Consider the following 7,309-nt stretch of genomic DNA (forward strand, 5'->3'; position numbering starts at 1 on the left):
AYTGCGACTTACAATGCTGTCACCCAAGCCTTGACTCACCATGATGCATCAGATAGCCAGCAGCAGCCTACCGTGCAAGCTGTCTTGCAACAGGATGTTAGGTCTGAGACAACAACGCGCGGCATCTGGGGCCGCCAAGCAACATCCCATCCCAAGGCCCCAGTGATTTTCCACTTCAGCTCAGACACAATCACCTCCCTTTCCTCTTCCTCCCTCCCCATTCAACTGACCGACGTTGGAAGGTCATAAATCCAGTCTACCCCAAGTAACAATTTCCAAGACTAACTCAGGATAACAAATGCCACAAACTAATTACCAAGCTGTGAGGTATTTCACAAGCATTACAGTCCTCAGGAGACGCCTGCACCTTCCCCCTCAAGCTCCACTGTCTCAGAGCAAGGGCTGAGCAGCAGATACCAGGCTGCAGGAGAGCTGGTTCGAGTCCTTATGCTGCCAGGCTCCCTGCGACACCAGGCGTGAAAGGCACCATTCAGACCATCTCCAACGGCACCTCAGATGGAGGTAAGTGGAGAATGAGCATCCAGGTCCAAAGGACCAGGCAAACAGTTATGAGCAACAGTCTTCCCCCATTTGAGCCCAAAGTCCCCCTGAAGATACAGCTGTCGCAGGAAGGAGCGGAGACAGCTGGAATTTAAATAGCTCCATTTTCCTGTAGGACATCAGCAAAGTCCCCAGCCCAGGCTGTGAATCAGTGACAATTTGTAGTATTTCATCTCTTCCTTTCTTACCAGGCCTGCCAGAGAAACTCTTTATCCTCACGCTTTGAAGCGAGCTGCTGTGTTATTTAATTTGCTACCCCCAATGGGTGAAGCACAGTGGCATTTTGGTTTCTTAAGATGCTGCATGCACTATTTTCCCATTAATTTTTATCCTGCTTTGAACAAACAGTGCAGACAGCATGGTCCAGTGGTCGTTCCCACTAATAGCACAAACAAGCAAAGCAGATGAATTCAGTTTGTAARAAGCAGTACAAACTCATTAGGCTGGGGAGAAATAGTGGTGGCAATATAAATAAGAGAGTAACCTCATCAAAAGAAGGTGTTTAATGCTAACAAGGGGAGGGGGAAAAATCAGCACTGCACATGAGAAGAATTGCACACATTAATTTCTTCCCTGATATTTAGACTAGACTTGAACAAAAAAATAGRTAAAACTTGCCAATATACCCCCAGTAGGCCCCCTTACACCATGCTCCACCTCTGGATATCAAAGCTGGGCTCCCATCAGTGCAACACGCTTCATCCCGCGCCTTTCTGGGAAGGATATAAACAAAACTAAGCAACCGCTGAGCATCCCAGCAAACTCCCATGGACAACCTGTGAGGGACAGGCACACCTAGCAGCCACTGCGGGACTATTTACACACACACACAAAATCACTCCATCTCTGCTTTCTCAGCCCTGATCCAGCATGGGGGGCAGAGGGGAATCTAAAAAACTATTCCCAAAGACAGATGTGGAAAACACAATTCACAGCTCAGCTCCACTGGAGAGCRGAAATCCTGGACTTGACTGCTGTCCCCCTCCATCCCATTCCCCAGGCCATACATCACTTGTATCTACCTCCCAGGAAATCACTATCTCAGAACCTCTTTTTCCCCATTCACCTGTCATCATGCCCTTTACATTATAGCCATCGACTGCTCTTTCTTCCTAAAACAATCATACAAGCTAAATGTGTGGCTAATCCCTGAGCAACTGTTTGCAATGCCTGTAGCCCTGAAGCCTGCTGTTCCTATTTCAGATGCGAAGGAGGGCTTGCATGCCCAAAAGCTCATCTAGTTTCTCTAATCCTACCTTCTGGTCCAATAAAAGGTGTGAGTAGAGAGACCTGGGTGTAACATTGGCACACACAGCACTTTCTGTTGTCCCCTCCCGAGCTTTGCAGCACGTGGACCATGCTATATAACAACAGGCAAATCCTTCTGACATCCTTTCTCACCACAGGTTTCATCTTTCCTTTAAATGTCTCTGAGAATGCATCCAAGACCTTCGTTGCTCTCCGTTCTCACTTTGCACTAATTTATAAAGGAAGCAAAACCTTGCAACTGGTCTGCTGGAGAGTCCCCAGGGCAAAGGAGCCAGCACAGGGCTCTCCTGCTCCTCGCCCCACAGCCCCTAATGCAGGGAAATGCCCCAAGGGGGGACAAGTGGGCAGAGCACAGGCTTCAAGCACCAAGTCAAGTTGAGGATGAGGGAGAGGAGCTGCTCCTAAGATGTGAAATGAGGAACCTGGAAATGAGGCCAAGGACTGCAGGACTTGGGAACATGAATGGTAACCAAACACCTGCAGTAGTCTGGCTCAAGAGATAGTGCTTAGTGCCTACCTATGGGAGCATGCACCTTGGGATGCACAGACAGACCAAGCAAGTTCAAAAGCCACCAGGGCAATTCTGGCTTGCTGGGCTGGAAAATCAGAGAGCCTTCATTTTGCACCGCCCCTGTTTTGCCACATGCCCTCAGGATACCAAAGGCTCAGGAGGTACCTATTCCCACATCAAATAGAGCTTCACCGTGAAGATCCAGCACATTGTTTCCCGTAGCCTGCATGGTTTTACGCAATGATGAATAGGAGAACAAGCTTTCAAGGAGAGGCAACGAGGCTTTGCAGAGGCAGATAGGAGAAAAACTTTGAACTAAGCCAGCTACAGTGCCTTCACAGAGCCAGCTGCAAGGAAGAAGCACGTACACTTGCCAGCTACCAGAGCAGACATGACTCAGATGATACCCAGGGATCGGCACAGGATACTGCTGACGAGCTGTTTTTCTGAGCGTAACCACTCTTCAGCTGAGCTGATAATGCCAGCAATCACTTCTAACGTTAGACTGGTTTCTGAAAGCCCCAACTCTGTGCCTCAACGCAAGAGGCTGCAATTTCAGGGAGTTCTCCGGTTTCTCAGCATTTTCCTGACCCCTAGTGACAAGAAGCGCTTGTTACAGCATCCACGTCTCAATACGCCGTGCCCAACCCTCCCTGCATAACCACAGAGCAAAACTCGCTCTTTAAGACGGAGGAAGCTTTTCCAACTCCATCAAAATATTCACTCTTTGCCTCTGCAAATTTATCAGAAAAGCTAACCTGTTCAGCAAAGAACCTCAAATTTGGACTAAAATTAAGGAAACAAGCTGAATTCAGGAAGACTCCCTTGCAACAGGCTCCAGCTGTGCCCAAGGAAGCCTGGTTACGTGACTGATTCCATCACCACACTGGATGAAGCGAGGGGTGGGGAGAAGGCATTTTTGATGTATTATCTTCCCCTGGACAAAAACATCCTGGTGCAAAGAACACTGCGGCCTTGGCAGGGAAGCGAACTGCATGATCTCACTAGCATCTCGCACGGACCATGGAGCAAAATCCCACGGAGCCGTAGAGCGACACGTGTGACACCAGTAGTGCATTAGCTGCCAGTCACTCTGCCCCTCACTCTTGTCATGGCATTTGGTTTCAAGGACAAACTAAGAGTCACAGTGGTCTCACTCACTCCTGCAGGATTTCAAAGCCATTTCATGCCAGGTTTCTCCAGCATAGGCTAGCAATAGGTTGTCTTCTCCAACAGCAGCTCAACAGAAGAAAAGGCATCCACCCTGCCAGGCAGCAACAGCCCATAGTGACGGACACTCACGTACTTCAGACCCGCATTTTGATCATCCATCTCTGGGAAACATCCCCTCAACGGGGTATCTCCATGCTTCAGCTGCTACAATATTCCTCCCTCTTGCACCTTCTCCAGCTGGTCCCCAACCTCAAAATTTGTGGTTTCTACACATTAGAAGATGCTACGCCACTTTTAGTGGTGTTTTTCAGTCTAGCCTTCTCCAGGGCTACTTGCACGCTGACTGAAGTCAAAGTCCCTTCACTAAAGCATCATGTGAGCAGACCAGAGAAGCCCTGATTTGTACCAGGCGCCAATTTGTTTTCTTCACTGCGCTGAGGCAAAATTCAGGCCCTCGCTGACTCTGATAAAACGACAGTACAAGAGAAAGTCTCACACAGGGATAATTAACAATTCTTCTCTATTTATCAGGCCCTTCTGTCATTTTAAAGTTGTCACAGCTGCCATAAATCACCTCCAAAGCTAAACAAACTCTTTAATTAAATCTATTTTATCACAAGAACAATGCTTCAGATACCAACAGAGTAGTCCCATGATGAAAGAAGGGAGCCCACCCTTGCCCAAAACACCCTTTGGGGTCTGCAGTTCACCAGGGGACTCAAGTTCACCTTCTCAAACGCCCTAACACAGATGCAAACTTTGAAAACACATTTCTAATAAATGCCTGAGGTGCTTTAGCTGGTTTACGGTCTCCCTGCTGACTAAGGCCCCCCCATTACCCCCCATCCACAAAACATGAGTTTCAGTCCCATCACAGAAGCGACTGCAAAGCCACTCCAGCTAAAAAACTGTCCCCCAATCCCACTCGTGGGCTGCTAGCAGACCCCCTGCCCTGGGAAAACAGGCAAAGCGCACAAGCTCCTCTCCCTCCCAGATGGTGGGGGAAGGAGGAGGGGACGGTTTCAGACCTGAAGGAGAGCCCAGTAAATCAGTTAAATGTGAAGTACACTGATGGCATAACAAGGATTTTCTGAAAGGCCTTCCGTGAGGATCCGGGCCGTTCGGGAACCAGTGGGGAAACTGGTTCAGATTGAAGATCTGTCTAGCCCAGCACCCTCACTTCAGCCACAGCCACAAGCAGACCAGTGAAATGCAACAACAGGGCAAATACAAACAACATCTCTCCCAGGTTCTCCTGCAGCTTTCGACTACTTCCAGCCCAGGAGATCTCCTTCACTTGATGTGGTTTTTTTCCTACTTAGTAACCCCCAACAGATCTCTCCTGGGCTTGACATCACGTGCAATGCTGAGAACATCCACCCATCTTCCAAAGTACAAACGTAAAACAAACACACAGCCCTGTAACTGCACCTCAGTGGACATAAAGACTCCTTCAACCGGTGTCATCAGCAAGTGTCCTCGGGCTGTGTCAGCAGCTTTACCAACAACCCCCCAGTCCAACCTTGCATCCCAGCAACCAAGACAGCAGAAGACGCTGCTTTCTTTGCTGGCTAATCCCATTTGCCTTGTGAGAGGCTAAAATGCAAAATCCATGCAAACTTACCGTGACTTGAACCATGCCAACGCTAACCTCATGGGTCCACAGTTTCAAAGGGACACCTGGAAAAGCGCACAAGCAGAAAAACATTAGGCACCTTTTTAATACTGTTAAGTGAGGAGCTAGTGCAGACCACGAAAGACTGACCACGTGGAAAAAAGTCCTCTTGTTGCAGTGTTGGAGAGTTTTAGGTTCCCACAGGGAACTTTTCTCTCCTATGAACAGCAGGGATCATGCTCCCCAYGTTGCTTATGGAATTGCAGGCAGTATCATTGGAAATGAGAAAAAAGGGGAAAATTCACCCCAAGAGCAATACAAATCCACAGATGGGGAATACGACATGGATCTCAGATTTTGGGCCAGGTGGATTTTGTTGAAAAAAAAGTATTGACAAAATAATAAYGGCGGTAGATTATTGCTCACAAGCTCCATCCAGCTTCATGGAAGTCACCGTGGACGCAGCACTGCAGGCACATGAGTTAAGCTGCCATCAACCTAGACCCAAAAAGCATAGTTCCAAACTAGACAAAAATAGAGGAAAGGGGAAAAAAAGAGAATTGCTTAAAAATCTCTTCCCAGTAACAGGCAGGCCCCTTGCAGGGGGCAGCAAACTACTCTGGGCAAACACCTTGCCCAACATCACTCAAATTAATCATTAAAAGCAGATCTATAGAGTCCCATCTCCAAAAAAAGAGAAACCGAAGCAGTGCCACGGGGGAGTTTCACGTGGTGGGGGCACGTTGGGACGAGTCAGCCGAAGGATGTCTCCCCCTCCTCCCCCCAGCTGCCACAATTTCATGCTGTGCACAGAGGAAAAAAATCACCAAAATCACCACTGCCCTGTAGCCTTCTTCCAGAAAGAGCACCTCTCGCTGCAAGAGAGCTCTCCCACGTACCGCTGGCAATTAAGGTTGATTTATAACGGAGGAGAGAAAAYGACGTTACAAAGGAGCTGGGTAATCAGTAGACACAGCATAATTAATCGTATTTCTCCTGATGTTCTCCGACCACAAAAATCCTCACCTTCAATGAGCTGAGGTGCCCRTCAACTGTTTCACATCGGCAGCGGGCACTGGCAAGGCAAACGGGACCCGTTCCCAGCTGCACTGCAACAAAAGCCAAGGAAAAGCAAGCTACCGCAAGGGATTTGCTTTCTCTCTCCTCTCCAAATCAAAAGAGAGGCTATTTTGATGGTCATCAAGGTCATCACAGGCCTAGAGGCACTGTCTCCTAGCCGACGCATACTGGAGGCCCTCACAAGTCACCACGAAAACGGCCATTGCATTTTCTTAAGAACCGGACCGCAGCTGGGATTGCTGGGGCACAAGCTCTTATCTGCAGCTTCTGCAATCCAGCTGCTACCTCCAAAGGACCCCGGCTCCTTTGCCTCCTGCTTACGCCGTCATCTGCGGGGGCACTTCTGGCGGGCCGCGCCAGGCACGCCTCGGGCCGGAGGTGACAGCCTTGGCCRCTCCGCATTCAAGCCACGCTTTGCTTTTTAGCCTTGCGCGTGCGCGTGGAGCGCAAGGGGGTTTAACATTCGTACGCCATTTCAGCAAGGCATTGCTTCATCATTTCCCTCACCCGGCTCGCCCCAGCAAGGCATGGGGAGACTCCAGCCAGACTGGGACAAGCCCCACCACATCTAGCGGCGGGCTACCACTGAAGGTATACAGCTTCATACTGGCAGTTATTTTTTTCTCAGGTCCTGCTTTGCTTTCCAAGCCTTCCCTCCTTGGACAGATATACAGCTTCTCCGAGGAGAGAGGAGACGCTCGTTTTTCCTTTCCATTACCGTGGCAAGAAAATCTATTGAGGGTGACAAAAGAAACCGAGAATTTGTTTCCCTCAAACTTCTTGCGTGCCYGCTGGAGAAACAGATGTCTAGATCTCCACGCGGCCATCAGAGCTAGAACCGAAGGGGCACCAAAAAGCACACGCAGGGGACACGCGCCACGTTATGCTAAAAGCCTCCCCAGAACGGGTTGCCTCAAGGGAAAGCAAAGCCAGCAGGGTAGAGAAGCGAGGTGAATTCCTCTCCTCGCTACTCGCTGGGCACGGCGCGGTGGGACCCGCGGGCTGCGAGACCAGCTGCCGGCTCGCGCTGCTCCTGCCGCGGCAGCCGGGACGCTGCAACGGGTTAAAAAATACATATATAATTAAAAAAAAAAAAAAAA

This window comes from Rhea americana, unplaced genomic scaffold (genome assembly GCF_003343005.1).
Source record: "Rhea americana isolate MKP2758 unplaced genomic scaffold, rheAme1 scaffold_222, whole genome shotgun sequence".
Classification (NCBI taxonomy): Eukaryota; Metazoa; Chordata; class Aves; order Rheiformes; family Rheidae; genus Rhea; species Rhea americana.